This window comes from Papaver somniferum, unplaced genomic scaffold (assembly GCF_003573695.1).
Source record: "Papaver somniferum cultivar HN1 unplaced genomic scaffold, ASM357369v1 unplaced-scaffold_119, whole genome shotgun sequence".
Lineage (NCBI taxonomy): Eukaryota > Viridiplantae > Streptophyta > Magnoliopsida > Ranunculales > Papaveraceae > Papaver > Papaver somniferum.
Genome location: NW_020620936.1, coordinates 4,086,662 through 4,104,085, shown reverse-complemented (window position 1 = coordinate 4,104,085; position 17,424 = coordinate 4,086,662). Strand labels below are relative to the sequence as shown.

The window sequence follows — 17,424 nt, the reverse complement described above, 5'->3', positions numbered from 1 at the left end:
TTTTTTTTTTTTTTTTTTTTTTTTTTTTTTGGTTTCTTTTATAATTTGCTACAGTTGTGTTCTCGAAATTCAGTTCCTCCAGCTTTCTTACTGTGTATTTGAATAACTTGAGGAATTTTCCAACTCTGCGTTATGCGAGAATTGAAGTGTTTTCGTGATTTAGTTTAAACCTGCAACAGGTTACTGTGACATTCTTCTCCACGGGCTTTTCTGAAGGATGCTACTGCTGTAGTTCAACTTGTTATATTTAATGATCAAATTGGTGCCTCGTTTATCTACTGTTCGTTTGAATACTCATTTGTTTCGATCACGATTCTGTTAGAGAGGTATGCCTAAAAGCATAAACTTGTATTTTGATGGAGAATGGGATAAGGTTTGTCGCTGTTCTTTAACAAATAACCTGCAAGGATTAACCTTCGCCATGCCACTCGCCTATTCAGTTCTACCTCTGCCTGCCTTCCAGGTGTCACCTGGGAAGAAGGTACTGTTCTTATAAACACCATGACAATTTACCTAGCTAAGTTTTCCATTGTGATATCAGACGTCAACGTGAGGCAGAATTGAAGTTGCTGGAAGAAGAAACTGTAAGGAGAGTAGAAGAAGCAATCAGGAAACATGTTGAGGAGAGCTTGAACTCCGAAAAGATAAAGCTGGAAATACAGAGGAGAATAGATGAAGGGCGGAAGAAACTGATTGAGGAGGTGGCTGTTCAACTTGAAAAAGAAAAGGAAGCTGCTTTAATAGGAGCCAGGCAAAAAGAGGTAACTTCTTGCGCAGCACTGATTTCTTAGTAACCCATCTTGTATCACCAAAAGAGAACAAAAACACAAAGAGTTCCTATACTAGTCTTTCTAGTTTCTCTTCAATGTGCAGTACAGTGACTTCGAAGGAAAATAGAGTCATTGGTAAACTTATTATGAACTGGATGAAACCAGCTTTTGCAATTGTGATGTATATGCCAAAAGTTTGTAGCAACTATATGATCACAATTGGATAACCACCTCCACTCTATTGTCTTCTTTTCTTTTATCTATTCAACTAATATGATTCCTATGTTTGTCTGTGTAAGTTTGCTCAAAGACTTGCAACTGAAATGGAATGTCCTAGTGATTTTCTAAAGAAAATTTTGTTTGTATTACTAGCTTAACAAAATTTTAACGGCATATTCTTTGTAACAGGAGCAAGCTAGGAGAGAGAGAGAATAACTGGATAAGATGATCGAGGAGAAGAAAAGGAGAGTGGAAGAGTCTCAGAGAAGAGAGGCTTTGGAGCAGCAACGGAAAGAGGAGGAAAGGTACCGGGAACTGGAGCTAATCCAAAGACAAAAAGAAGAAGCTATGTTGAGAAAGAAACTCGAAGAGGAGGAGCGGTCAAAGCAGATGAAGCTGTTGGGTAAGAACAAATCACGGCCAAAACTCTCCTTTGGTATTGGTTCAAAATAAGGTTTTCCCAAGATATTAATCATGTTATTTTAAAAGGGGTTTCCTATGCAAATATTTCTAGAAAATTTGCTTGGAAAATGTTTTGATGATGTTTAACCCCGTAATGTTTTGGTTGCCTGGACAAGAATAGGGCTCATTTCAATTGAATAAAAACAGTTTATAACTTCTATCTTATGCAAAATCTTTTGATGATTTTGGTCATCAACATCCTACCAGGGCGACCATCAGCAAATGTTATTTATCATCATCAATGAAATTTTCATGGTCCATGTCATGGAAGTGGCAATGTGTATCTAATTAAGATTTTTGTATGAGCGTATTTTAGGCGTATTGCAGAGCTGTCCCTGACAGCTGAGATAACCGTTGTACTTAACAGTAAACCAAGAACACGAAATACATAATAGATTCTGTAAGATCATAATTATGACGGGCTCATAAATTTACAATGGCAATGGTAGGCTCATAATTAGAAATTTAGAAGTACTAGTTTCTCACCCGTGCGATGCACGGGTCTGTTTATTGTTTATGGAATATTTAATGCTCTTTTTATATAGAGAACTAGGTATCACCGGGGCCTTACGGCCCGGATCAACCTCTCCTTTTAGTCTTAAGTCTCGTACTTTATTTGAACCAGGGTTAGCTCTATGAAAAAATAAATTGTTGGTGCTTTACTTCGAAAGTGCACTACGGTAGTTTTTCTAGTAAAGCATATGTGATTTACTTAACATGTGATTGTGAGCCTAATATGGTCAAGCTAAGGGGAGACTATATAAATGACATGTAGTAGAGTACAGGGACTACACCAACTTGACACGAAAACATTTATATGTCTAAAATCGACTGCACAATTGGTATATCTATAATACAAAACAGAAGGGGTTTTGAGCTTTGGACGGTCAGACAACATTTTGAGACACAAACGTTGCATTTTACCATTCCAGTCTCATCCCAGACAAACAGGTAACGTCCTTTATTGTTAAAAACAAAAGATAACCTCCTTTATGGATACATGCATTGATAATGCCTCATAATTAGTTCCTTATTATTAATTAAAAATTTAATGTGCCAACAAAAAAACAATCCTTACCACTTAAGTGCTACAACTATGTAAAACTCATAATTTCTATTAAAAAAAATTTGACTCATACTTTTTAAAAAATCGAATAAGCCCATTTTCACCAACCTACGAAGAATAATATTAAACATTTTCGGTCATAACATGTAAGACCATTATTTCTGTCTTGAAACAAATTAATTGTCCTTCATCAACCTGCAAAGAAGAAAGAACATTATGTTAAAAATTCAAAATTTCCATTTCCATTTGATCGACTCATTTTTCTTTTTGGAACAATCAGAAAATAAAAGAAAATATATTAAAAATAAAAGTAAATATATACAATTGAGATCTATCCAAATAATCATATGCCTAATTTGAATTTTAGTGAAAAAGAAATGTTATTTTAAAGCTTATAATTGACCTAGATAGGACATGTAGACTTGCAAGCTTGCATTCTTTGCAGCCTTGCAAATGGGGCAACAATCTAGCTTTGAGTCATATTCCTTTTCAAGGTACACTGATATTGAAACATCAATCTTTTCATAAACCTCCTCGACTGCATCCATAATTTTTTTTTTATCTTCTCGATATTGATTGTCCTTACCTTCACAACAGAAAGATTTAACATTGTCATCTAAACCTTCAATTACTGACCCATCACTATCACCCAATCCTTCTTTATTATCATTATTCACCTCCAGCTTCTCAACTCTTGATTTGGTGTTGCAAATATAGAATATGGTGGAAACGTGCATAGTGGTGTTATATTTTCATCCGAAAAGGTCGTAAAAATACCTATAAAGATTCAGCATAATGATCTGAATACAACACAAAACAGTATCAAAGACCACCAATCTTTGGGGATCGACAAAAACAATATTATTTTAGGCAAAATAAAACAATTTACCTGGCATTTTTATCAGAAATTCTTATTTTAATCAATTACAACTATAACCAGATTTATGATTATTTGGATGACAACTATCTAAGATTTTCATAGCTACAAATTCTCGTGGATCAAAATATTCTTATCATAGTTTGTAGCATAGATTTAAATCATTATGAGAAAAAATTATTCCTTCTCATGTCATGCCATTACGACATGGGTTATTTTTAGTCATCTACATTAATTAAATGGATATAACGTATTTCATGAAATACATGCCGATTATTTATCTTTGGTTTCTATATTATGGTTATTTAATGTAATGCTTCATATGATCCTGAAGTCTAGTTTCTTCGCTCCTATGTAAATGTTCGATTTTTGGCTAAGTAAAATATCGAATTATGGTTAAGTAAACTGACAATCAAGCTCAACAATAGTCAACATGCAATGAAAGTTAATGTTAGGCAACATGAGATACATTTTTGGTTGTCTGCGAAAATTAGTTGATCATGCCTCAATCAACACTTAACGAATTAAGTTACTTTGACTCCATTGAACAAATTAGACAATGCATTGGTTGTTTTAAATGAGACTTCCCAAGTTTTGAAATTTAAATATGATGGAGATAGTATTTGTGAGTCAGCTGGCCGTGCCACTCTACATAGTTTCGTTCTTGAATTTCAAAAATATCTGCATTGAGAAATTTACAATGCATGATTTTTATCTAAATAATTTGTTGTGGTTTGTTATATTGAATAAAAAGTTTATAACTACATTAAATTTTGGAATAAATTTAATAATGATTTAATAATGACCAGAAAATTATCATAAATTTTGTAATATTACTCGATTACCTTTCATAAAAATCAAGGTATATCAAAGAGTAATTGATATAGGTTATCCAAAACTCTTAAAATTAATTACCTTTCATTTTAACAATCCTTGTTTGAGATTGATAAATATACAATACTCTAATATAGAATACATTACAAAGTCAAACAATTTCTTACTAAACATGTATTGATAAATTACAATGCTAATGTGTAATTGGGAACTATATTTGGAATATATCACCAATTCATTTCAAATGTTAAACTTCCAAAATAAAAATGAAATAGTGGCACAGTTCGGAATTCTTTCCATCACCTGATTTATACCAAATTCATTCGTTTTTACCCCTGTAATCGAATCTAATAATGTGCACTTACATCAACTTTCACAAATACATTCATAGTTTCATGCTTTAAATTCAAATAAATGCAAAACCTATACGCCTCAATCCAGATAAACGAACATGACAGAGAAAAAACGCTAGATACTGCAAGATATTAATTTAACTTCCCAATTCAATGTATTACATTCTTTATTCAAGAAACAAAAATGTCATCTATACTGCGTACTTGGACTTTTACCAAATAGTTTGGATACATCATTTATCCATATGATACTGTAACTAATAAACATCAACAATTGAAACATTGTCTTATTAATAGCGTTGCCTCTATCTCGTAGAGCACTTTTAACTCCAGCAAAGAGGCCATTGCCAATAAAACTATAAAAACAAAAATGTATTGAAACATAAACACATATGTCCTTTTCATCCTCCATACATATGATTAATAGGAACCATAAATCATTGATTAGCGAACCATCTATGAGGATTTATATTACTAGGAGTTTCGATTTTTTATGAATTTTATATAGTAACATGTTTGTGTAGTCAGAAAAATTCAATCAAGCGTAATTGGAGACATTGATGCACTTTTTTAGGCATTTTACTTATGAAAAGTAAGGCCCTTACATGCGCTGCAATTAAATCTGCACTACAAAAGAAAATATATTTTGATGAATAATACTATTGAAGTAATGACTACACCTTAAAAGTAGGAACTATGGGTAACATGGTGTAATTTTAGAATGGTAAACGAATGAATATCGATGATAATACTATTGAAGTACTAAGTACACCTTAAAAGTAGAAACTATGAGTAACATGGTATAATTTTAGAATGGTAAACGAATGAAGATTGATGATCATGATAGATTTCGAGATGCTTATATATATATGAGATTCAAATCATGTTTCATACATTGTCATCCAAAATATGGTTAAACATTAATGCGATATAAACTTTATATGTTTATTCTGTTATAAAGTTTATTTCCATTAATTAGTTACGTTATTCAGATGTTATCTGACAGAGATTCAGCAGCTTGTTATTATAAATGTTTGTACACATCAAATATTATTAGATAATATCTGGTTATTGTTTGTCTTTATTTCCATGTTTGTTTCTGGTTAGATTCCGTGCTGGTTCTCTAATTTTTATTTTGCATATGTTGCACCATTTAACTTGAACTATGTATACTTTTACTTCATTGAATGCACTTCGTGCACATCGTATAATATGTTGATCCTTTAATCATTGTTTTTCATGTAATTAATATTTACACCCTTTTTTTTCAAAAAAAAATCATTTAAGTTGTCAACGACTTTGCTACTACAATATTGTTTTTGTAGTTTGCAAGACTTACTAAAAAAGATCCGCTAAATGAGATTGCATACTCATATAAGATGAGTCGTTATGGAATCATATCTTTTATTGTTTTTTCCTCCTTATTTAGTGCCACTGGAAAATAATCCCCATCTCAGTATTATCAAGTTAGTAACTTTGTTTTTGATGTTAGTATATGTTCTATCAGATTTAATATTAAATTTATTAACTTTATCGTTTTTAAATCCTCCACCTCTGCCTTATTCGAATATATATAAACTTTTGTTTGCTTCAGTTTGTAGTGCCTAGATAGTGTAGTCTTGCAATGTATAATCATATGAATATACGATTGAATGTTATGTATGTTTTGAATTTTCTATGATTTAGAAGTTCAACTTTTGTTTGCTTCAATTTTTTTCCTATTTATGTAAATGTTTAGTACATATAGCTTAGTCTAACACTATTTTCTGTAAGTAAATTGAAAATCAAGCTATAATGACAACCAACATTCAACGTGCCATGAAAGTCAAACGTCGGTAAACATATTGAAAAAGCGAGGGTCTAACAACACCACCCAATATTTCGCTTAGCAATCTATATGGAAAAACTCGAATATACTTTTAAGAGAATCAACAAGACTCAATCAATTAAAAGTATATCAACGAGTTTATATCTCTCTCTCTTGATTTGATTTACTCAAGCAGGAACTGCGAGTTCTAATCAAATACAAGGAATAACTTGGATGGTACCAAAGACCAATATCCAAGGATCAATCAATGACAATCAACAACCAAAGGTTGGATTACTCTTATTGATGATCTAACGCACAACCTGTATTATTTCAATTATAAAGATAAAACAATATAATGCGGAAATTGAAAAACACAGACACCAGAAATTTTGTTATCGAGGAAACCGCAAATGTAGAAAAACCTCGGGACCTAGTCTAGATTGAACACACACTGTATTAAGCCTCTACAGGCACTAGCCTACTCCAAGCTAACTTCGGATTGGACTGTAGTTGAACCCCAATCAATCACCCACTGATCCAAGGTATAGTTATGCTCCTACGCCTCTGATCCCAGCAGGATACTGCGCATTTGATTCCCTTAGCTGATCTCACCCACAACTAAGAGTTGCTACGATCCAAAATCGCAGGCTTTGACAATAAAAAAATCTGTCTCACATAGACAAGTCTATCAAAGGATCAATCTGTCTCCCACAGATAAACCCTAAAGGTTTTGTTCCGTCTTTTGATAATAATCAAGGTGAATAGGAACCAATTGACAATCCGGTCTTATATTCCCAAAGAAAAACCTAGATTAATCAATCACCTCACAAAAATATTAATCGTATGGTAGCGAAACAAGATGTTGCGGAATCACAAACAATGAGACGAAGGTATTTGTAATTACTTTTTATATCTTGCCTATCGGAGATATCAATCTCAAGCCAACCAATCTGATTGTACTCGTACGATATAAGATGCAAGATGCAAGATCAGATCACACAACTATGATAAAAGTAGTATCGGTCTAGCTTCACAATCCCAATGAAGTCTTTAAGTCGTTAAAATGGTTTGAGAAAAGAAAACCAAAGGGTTAAAGGAGAATCGACTCTAGTATTCAAACTAGTATCACCGTAAGGTGTGGGGATTAGTTTTGCACAATACTAGATGTCTCCTTTATATAGTCTTTCAAATCAGGGTTTTTCCTTGATAACAAAGCAAACAATATCCAACGTTAGATGAAAACTTGATTTAGATTCAAGTTAATATTTCTCAACCGTTAGATCGAAAACTTAGCTTGTTATACACAATGCACGCTTCTAGGTTTGTTAATCGTACCCAAACGTATGCACTTGTTGGTTCAACAATAGTCAACCAAATGGTTAGCCATATGAGAATTTCATGTCAACCATGTTCTTCTTCACCATAACTAGTTCAAATGACTTCAAATGAACTAGTTAGAGAGTTGTTCAATTGCAAGGAAATCTTATGTACTACACAAGACACAATTGAAGCAAATATGATTTGATTCACTTGAATCGGTTCATGAACTTTTATATCCACAGTTTGCAAACTGCATTCCTTAGTATTTTTAAGATTAAGTTCAGAAATCATCTTCAGATATATAACCTTCTCAAGTTCGGAGACTAGGTTCGCGGACTTAAGCAATCAGACAGAGTTTACAAACTCCAGCAGAAATTCTCGGGTATGAAAACTTCGCCGGTTCGCGGACTTAGCTTCACGCAAGTAGTTTGTCAACTCCAGCAGAATATCTCGGGTTTGAGAACTTCGGCAGTTCGCGGACTTGGCTCACGCCATTCTCCGATCTCTCTTGATCAACAAAGTTTGTAAACTTTGATTCAAGGAATAAGACTTACACATAAATGTGTTTCCACAACAATGTTTATGTCCACCATTGGTTATGTAATCTAAACTCTCATTTCAATCATTGAAACATTCTTAGAGGACGTTATATAGTTGTTACACTATTTCCCGTCAAAGCAATTTTCAAGATGATTCAAACATAACATGACTTTCGTCACATGGTAAAGATAAACTTGATCGAAGCGAAAAGCTTACCAACACATATTTCGAGATATAGATAGGCGAGGTATACTCGACTCGAAATACCAAATGTGTATAATCCAAGTCTATATATATATAACATACGACTTCTTGTCTCAAAGAGTAGGAGATAAAGTAGATAGACTTTTGAGTGACAAATAAGTTCAAGTCTTCACATACCTTTTTGTCGAGAAGTTCCACCGGTTCCTTGAGTAGTTCTTCTTCTTGTATGATGAATCTCCATGAAGTTCTTGAGCTCAACTACACTTTCTATCCTAGTCTGAGACTTAGCTATAATAGACTAGAAATCAAAACTTATAGTTTTGATCACTAACATTGACAAACATGCTTGATATAGCAACACATGCGAGTTCGACCGAGAAATGCTCTAACAATCTCCCCCTTTGTCAATTTTAGTGACAAAACTATCAATACATATGGAATACAAAAAAGATAAAGAAACTTTAGTAGCTCCTATTCCACATGTCTAATCTTCAACATTCTTCGAAATCTTTGTCACTTCCAAGTACTCCAATGATCCAAAAGGTTGTAAGTTTAGTATCACCGTTGTTGAAGATCCGTAGCTATAACAATGAGAAAGCATCGGTCTCGATCATTGTTATACAGTGTCATAGTATTAATACACAACGTCAAAGTTCAATTGTATCACAACTTCAACAATAATACTATGGTGATATGTATCACTCCCCCTTAGTCAATGCTCCATCTCACATGGAAACCACTCCCCCTCAACTACACTTTCTATCCTAGTCTGAGACTTAGCTATAATAGACTAGAAATCAAGACTTATAGTTTTGATCACTAACATTGACAAACATGCTTGATATAGCAACACATGCGAGTTCGACTGAGCAATACTCTAACAATCTCCCCCTTTGTCAATTTTAGTGACAAAACTATCAATACATATGGAATACAAAAAAGATAAAGAAACTTTAGTAGCTCCTATTCCACATGTCTAATCTTCAACATTCCTCGAAATCTTCGTCACTTCCAAGTACTCCAATGATCCAAAAGGTTGTAAGTTTAGTATCATCGTTGTTGAAGATCTGTAGCTATAACAATGAGAAAGCATCAGTCTCGATCATTATTATACAGTGTCATAGTATTAATACACAACGTCAAAGTTCAATTGTATCACAAATTCAACAATAATACTATGGTGATATGTATCATTCCCCCTTAGTCAATACTCCATCTCACATGGAAACCACTCCCCCTTACATAATGATCCGAAAACCATATATATTTGTAGTATGAACTACATATTAATTCTTCCCCTTTTTGTCAATAAAATTGGCAAAGGTACAAGAACGGGATCATAATGAAATTTCCGAAAGAGACATTTCATGACAAAAGAAAGAAAAGTACATACCAACTAATTTAGATGCAATCATAAAGCCGAAGCTAAATGCATTCATCAAGGAGTTTACCATTAAGCACAAGTTCAAAAGAACTCTCCCCCATTTGATGCCATCCCCGAAGGAACAACAAGAGCGACCTTAATTTCAAAATAAAAGAAGGATTTTATTGGACACCAAAAACCATGAGAATGATTTTCTATATCCAAAAAATTCAATCAAATTAATCACAAGTAAACCCATGATTAATTCAATCGGTATACACAATCAAATTAAACAAAAAAAGTGATCAATTCAATTGATTGTGCTCAACATAAGAGTACTTATGGAGACACGAAAATACTCAACTATATTAATTACAAGAGAACCCATAATTAATCTAATTGGAATACACAACCAAAATAATTACAAAAGTAATCAATCTAATTGTCAATTATTTTGATCGTCATAAGAAGACTTACGGAGCAATAACTAAATAACCAAACAAGATGATTAATTTAGTTCAAAATGCTCAACATAAAGTACCTTACGGAACAACCAACAAAGATAATCATATAATAATAAACTTTGTTGTATCGTGCTCAACATAAGACACATTACGAAGCCTCACAGTAATACATAAAAATATGGATCAGGGATGATCAATACTGCAGAATACACAAGGATTCATTCTATCTTCAATCACTATTCACATAACGACATTAATAGACATAATCCTTGAAAACAAAAGATTTTAACCTATCTTCCATCAAGAGTTTGACAGTATAGGCTTAACTTTTGTATTTGTCAAAAGTCTATTCATTCTTTTACCAGTACGTGAATACCGATCACAAACGACTTTACTTTTGACAGAGTATGGGACAACCAAAGTTTACGAACATAAACACAAATATCCCATAACAAATTGCAATATATCAAATCACAAAGATTAATACTGCAGAATTCAATTTTTGTCCTTAGAAGGTAAAATCAATCTTTTTTGCACGGATTTACACCAAGAGTGGTTACCAAAATCGTATAAAAATATTTTCTTAACAAAGAAGAACATACAGAGTCATTAAATACCATGCATCATAGTTCATATAAGATGATTGTGAATATTCAAGAATCCCATAGTAATGCATACTACTGCCCATTCTTGAATTTCCTTCTTTGTGATTCACCAACATAATTCTTGAAAAAGCTACAAGTGAGCTTAGAAGAGAATTACTCCAATAATCCAAGTGCCCAAGTCCAGTAGAACAAGTGCGACGAAACGGATCAAAACACTCAAAAACAAGATACGGGACAAAGACCAACCTCAACTCATTCACATTTAGGATTTCTCATCACCATTTTGAATATAATTCAAAGAGGAAGATAATGCAAAAAGAATGAGGTCATTCCGAGTTTGGACGAAGAAGTTACGGCCAAAACAAATTTACCGAATATCTACGTCAAGTATGCATACGGGTTTGCGTACCTAAACCCCTGGATTTTGATTTTAAATGATGTTATGCATACCTGGTATGTGTACCATGTAGTCCAAACATCCCTAACTATTATTTTCAAACCTAAACATTTAAGAACCTTAAACACAGACCAAGTTAGGTAGAAAAGAACGATAAGAAAGGTATGTGAATCATTATAAGTTCTCTAAGCACAAATCTTGCTCAAGTTTATAGACATACCTTTTTAGAAGAATTCAATTGAATTCTACAGCCTTACCAAGCATAATCTATGCGCCCCAATTTTCGTGCTTACCTTACCGTATACATTACAGGGCATTCCTCGGTGAGGATGCACTTAAGACACACTCAAGTTGTGTTGAGGTGAACAATGTCTTGCTCACCACAAGTGACTATTGGATTATCATGAAACAGATCACTTTTAGAACCTTTCATATCCAAATCCATCTTTCCAAAGAACTCTTTAAGTTCTAACATCCTGGATACTGCCTTCTCCATAGTCATGGAATTTTCTGGGAGATCATTCCTTTTCACACTCAAAGCATCATTGACTTTCTTTAGAACCCACTTCTGAGTGTGTTTAGGAATAACCAGAACCTTCTTCCCATTACTCTCGTCAAAATTTCTCACAAGAGAATTGGATTGACTATTCTTTTGCAAGTTAGTCTTTTTCCAATTGGGAGCATCAGTTCTTGTCCTAGTCTTTACGAATTTATCCTTTTGATAACCATTATGATTGTGAAAAGGATTCGTATGACGTTTATAGGCAAAAATAGGTTTATCACAACACTGATTCCTTTGCCTAAAGGTTGGAAAGTTACAACCTGTAGTATAAAGGGGATTAGCCTTAACATGTGATCTTGGTTTCACAACTTCTTGTGATGCCCAAACAAGAACATCATGAAGTTTCTCATTCCTTATACGGAAACGACATCTCCTTTCTAGGTGATCTTTATTTCCCCAATAGTGGCAAACATAAGGAATGTTCTTACCTCGATCCGTATGTGCTGATTTTGGAGGTTGATATACTTTGCTCTTTCGAACCTTAATTGCCGGTGAAGGTATTTAACTTTTGCCATCAGTGGAAACCTTTTGTTGAGAAGAATCACTAGCCTTGACAAATTTTACCTCTTTGCTAATACTTGGAGCATCTATTCCCTTATATCCCAATCCTCGTGTATCACGATGATTTTTACTTGCTCTTAGCATAGTGGTTAATTTTCTTGAACTAGTATTGAAATTTTTCAAGTCATCTTCCAACATCTTCATTTTATCAAGAGCAGCAGCTAAATTAGCATCAAGACGTTTTTCTCGAGCGAGACAAGCACTTTCTCTGTCATTAAAACTAATTTGTTGAGAGTTAAACCTTGCTTCATATTCTGCAAGTTTCTCTTCCAAAAAAAAGTACTTTTGATAAAGATTATCACATTCAAGTGACTTCATACGTAGGTTTTCCTCAGAATCCTTGAGGATCTATTCGTTAGAACGATTCGAAAAATAAACACCTGCGCAACATATTCTCAATTTCTTGTTTTCTCGACAGAGAGGAGTCACAAGAGGTGAGACATGAGAAGTTGTAATCTTCTTCATATTCCACGAATCCAAAAACTTAACATACTCTGAGACTTCCTCATCAGCATCTCTATCAATATCTGAATCACCTTCGTCAAAAAGTTCATCCAACTATTCTTCTAGGAGAGTTTCCCAATCCACAATTTTTACATCAAGAGGATGTTTAGATATTGACATAGATGTGACAGTTCTCTCAGATGAATCCAAGCTTTTGGAATCATCTGGTAATTTCTGAACTGGTACGTTATTAGAGATAGACTCGTCCATAATCAGATCGCTACAGACACAGACTTGTAAGGTCTTAAATGTGTTTGCCTGATCTGATACCAATTGAAAAAGCGGGGGTTTAACACCCAATATTTCGCTTAGGAATCTGTATGGACAAACTCGAATATACTTTTAAGAGAATCAACAAGACTCAATCAATTAAAAGTATATCAACGAGTTTATATCTCTCTCTTGATTTGATTTACTCAAGCAAGAACTGCGAGTTCTAATCAAATACAAGGAATAACTTGGATGATACCAAAGACCAATATCCAAGGATCAATCAATGACAATCAACAACCAAAGGTTGGATTACTCTTATTGATGATCTAACGCACAACCTGTATTATTTCAATTATAAAGATAAAACAATATAATGCGGAAATTGAAATAACACAGACACCAGAAATTTTGTTAACGAGGAAACCGCAAATGCATAAAAACTTCGGGACCTAGTACAGATTGAACACACACTGTATTAAGCCGCTACAAACACTAGACTACTCCAAGCTAACTTAGGACTGGACTGTAGTTGAACCCCAATCAATCTCCCACTGATCCAAGGTACAGTTATGCTCCTACGCCTCTGATCCCAGCAGGATAATGGGCACTTGATTCCCTTAGCTGATCTCACCCACAACTAAGAGTTGCTACGATCCAAAATCGCAGGCTTTGACAATAAAAAAATCTGTCACACACAGACAAGTCTATGAAAGGATCAATCTGTTTCCCACAGATAAACCCTAAAGGTTTTGTTCCGTCTTTTGATAATAATCAAGGTGAACAGGAACCAATTGATAATCCGGTTTTATATTCCCGAAGAACAGCCTAGATTAATCAATCACATCACAACAATCTTAATCGTATGGTAGCGAAACAAGATGTTGCGGAATCACAAACAATGAGATGAATGTGGTCGTGATTACTTTTTATATCTTGCCTATCAGAGATGTCAATCTCAAGCCAATCAATCTGATTGTACTCGTACGATAGAAGATGCAAGATCAGATCACACAACTACGATAAAAGTAGTATCGCTCTGGATTCACAATCCCAATGAAGTCTTTAAGTCGTTAACCCGGTTTGAGAAAAGAAAACCAGAGGTTTAAAGGAGAATCGACTCTAGTATGCAAACTAGTATCACACGTAAGGTGTGGGGATTAGTTTTGCACAATACCAGATGTCTCCTTTATATAGTCTTTTAAATCAGGGTTTTTCCTTGGTAACAAAGCAAATAATATCCATCGTTAGATGAAAACCTGATTTAGATTCAAGCTAATATTTCTCAACCGTTAGTTCGAAAACTTAGCTTGTTATACGCACTTGACAATGCACGCTTCTAGGTTTGTTAACCGCACCCAAACGTACGCACTTGTTGGTTCAACAATAGTCAACCAAATGGTTAGCCATATGAGCATTTCATATCAACCATGTTCTTCTTCACCATAACTAGTTCAAATGACTTCAAATGAACTAGTTAGAGAGTTGTTCAATTGCAAGGAAATCATATGTACTACACAAGACACAATTTAAGCAAAGATGATTTGATTCACTTGAATCGGTTCATGAACTTTTATAGCCACGGTTTGGAAACTGCATTCCTTAGTCTTTTTAAGATTAAGTTCAGAAGTCATCTTCAGATATATAACCTTCTCAAGTTCGCAGACTAGGTTCGCGGACTTAAGCAATCAGACAGAGTTTACAAACTCCAGCAGAAATTCTCGGGTATGAGAACTTCGCCGGTTCGCAGACTTAGCTTCACGCAAGTAGTTTGTCAACTCCAACAGAAATTCTCGGGTTTGAGAACTTCGGCAGTTCGCGGACTTGGCTCACGCTATTCTCCGATTTCTCTTGATCAACAAAGTTCAGAAACTTTGGTTCAAGGAATAGGACTTATACATAAATGTGTTTCCACAACAATGTTTATGTCCACCATTGGTTATGTAATCTAAACTCTCATTTCAATCATTGAAACATTCTTAGAGGACATTATACAGTTGTTACACTATTTCTCGTCAAAACAATTTTCAAGATGATTGAAACATAACATGACTTTCGTCACATGGTAAAGATAAACTTGATCGAAGCGAAAAGCTTACCAACACATATTTCGAGATATAGATAGGCGAGGTATACTCAGCTCGAAATACCAAATGTATATAATCCAAGTCTATATATATAGCATACGACTTCTTGTCTCAAAGAGTAGGAGATAGAGTAGATATATTTTTGAGTGACAGATAAGTTCAAGTCTTCACATACCTTTTTGTCGAGAAGTTCCACCGGTTCCTTTAGTAGTTCTTCTTCTTGTATGATGAATCGCCATGAAATTCTATCCTAGTCCGAGACTTAGCTGTAATAGACTAGAAATCAAAACTTATAGTTTTGATCACTAACATTGACAAATATACTTGAGATAGCAACGCATGCGAGTTCGACCGAGAAGTGCTCTAACACATACAATTTGGAATTAGTTATCAATTGAATTTCCATTTGGCCATGACTCAACCACGTAGAATTAAAAGTTTATAGTTGAAGAATTAAGTAAAAAGTATATATCAATTAACAATATAAGTTTTTATAATGATTAAATTAATAACCAGAAAATTATAATAATCAACTTTGTAAAAGAAATCAATATTCAAAAATAGATTAGTCTATACTATTTTTACTATCGTATTTGTCCAGTTGTTTATCCTTTTGGTCTATAGACGGCGAAATCAATGTATGTGTTACCTCATTAATTATACTTTGTATGCCTTTTCCTCCCCCGTAATTCTCGTGTTCTATAGTTTGATTTTTGACGTTGAAATCAATTTATCATCTTTCCCTGACATCTAAAACGATATTGAAAAAAAAATGGTATAAGCCATGCATCAACAAAAAATACGCGCCAAACGTTCTTTTATATACCATTTATAATGTAATTACCCATTAGGTGTTTTACGTCTTTAGTTGTAGTAAGATCTTACATTCGGAAAGTGATTGTTCTTGACCAAATTTGCGGATGATACCCATAAATAAATATATCGAGATTTTGACTTTATATCTTTATCAATAATATTGAATCCAATTCTATGGTTGATCCATCTTTAGGTGGAGCATATCTATGTTAATGCCTTAAAGCTAGTCAAGTTGCTTCACATTGTTGCCACTGTCATTTAAGTTGCCCTTGTATATCATACACCAAGGAAAAGATGCGCTTTTTTTTTTTTTTTTTTTTTTTTTCTCGAAGCATTGCGTTAATTAAGAACGTGCGATTGGGATACTAAAATTAATTGGGGATAGAAAAAAATGACAAAAACTGAATATAAATATCAAATTAGGATCACCTCTTATCTAAGTATTTTACCTAATACCTAATCTACCCCTCACTAATCATATTTAGTGCTTAATTATAATTAGTAAATTCATAGGATTATTTGACAAATGATTAGTGTGTATTTTTATTTGTATTTGGGTGAGTGAGGTAAGAGTAGAAGGAGGGAAAAAGTATTTGAGAGGAAACTTTTTTTGGTGAAAATGGAGAATGATTGTGAAGAGAGAATTGCTGCTAAGAGGTTGAAAATTTGATTTTTTTTCTTTGAATCCACCATTTTTGCAGCTGAAAAAGCTCGGTGCCGGCATGGACTTAGCATGAATACAATGCCGGAAGCCCCCATACCGGCATGGTATTCATACCACGTCCATGTCGACACCGAGCTTATCCCCCATTTTGAAATTCAAGCCGGCATAGTATTCAACCAAAAAACTATGCCGGTACAAAAGTTGTTTTTTACCTACTGCTATCTAGGGGGTCTGGGGGGGCATCTATTCCGTTTTGATTTTTTTCTCTCTGGTTTTCAGTCCACTGCCGGCACAGTCAGTTAATTCTCGAGCATGCCGGTAGTGCTACCGGCATGGTATGTTGCTTGAATTTCTTTGCCGACACATGATGTAAAGTATCCAGAAAATTGAATTTTTTTCCACTTGACTACCGGCATTGATAGATTTCTATCGAGCATTCCGACACCTAGTTACGACATTGAATATTAATGACCAAGCATGCCGGCACCATTTTCCAGCATGGTCTTCATCAATTCCGGCATGGTCTTCATTACTTCCGGCGATGTAAAAAAATATATTTCCGACATGGTCTTCATCACTTCCGGCATGGTCTTCATCACTTCCGGCATGGTCTTCATCAATACCGGCATGGTCTTCATCATTTCCGGCATGTCTTCATCACTTCCGACATGGTATTCATCACTTCCGGCATGGTCTTCATCATCTCCGGCATGATCTTCATCACTACCGGCATGGT

At 34.2% G+C, this 17,424-nt stretch overlaps 1 pseudogene; it reads left to right on the top strand.

The window, feature by feature from the left end:
- The window catches only part of LOC113330817, a 5,841-nt pseudogene extending 4,232 nt beyond the window's left edge, over positions 1-1,609 (top strand).
- Positions 1,610-17,424: the final 15,815 nt, after the last annotated feature.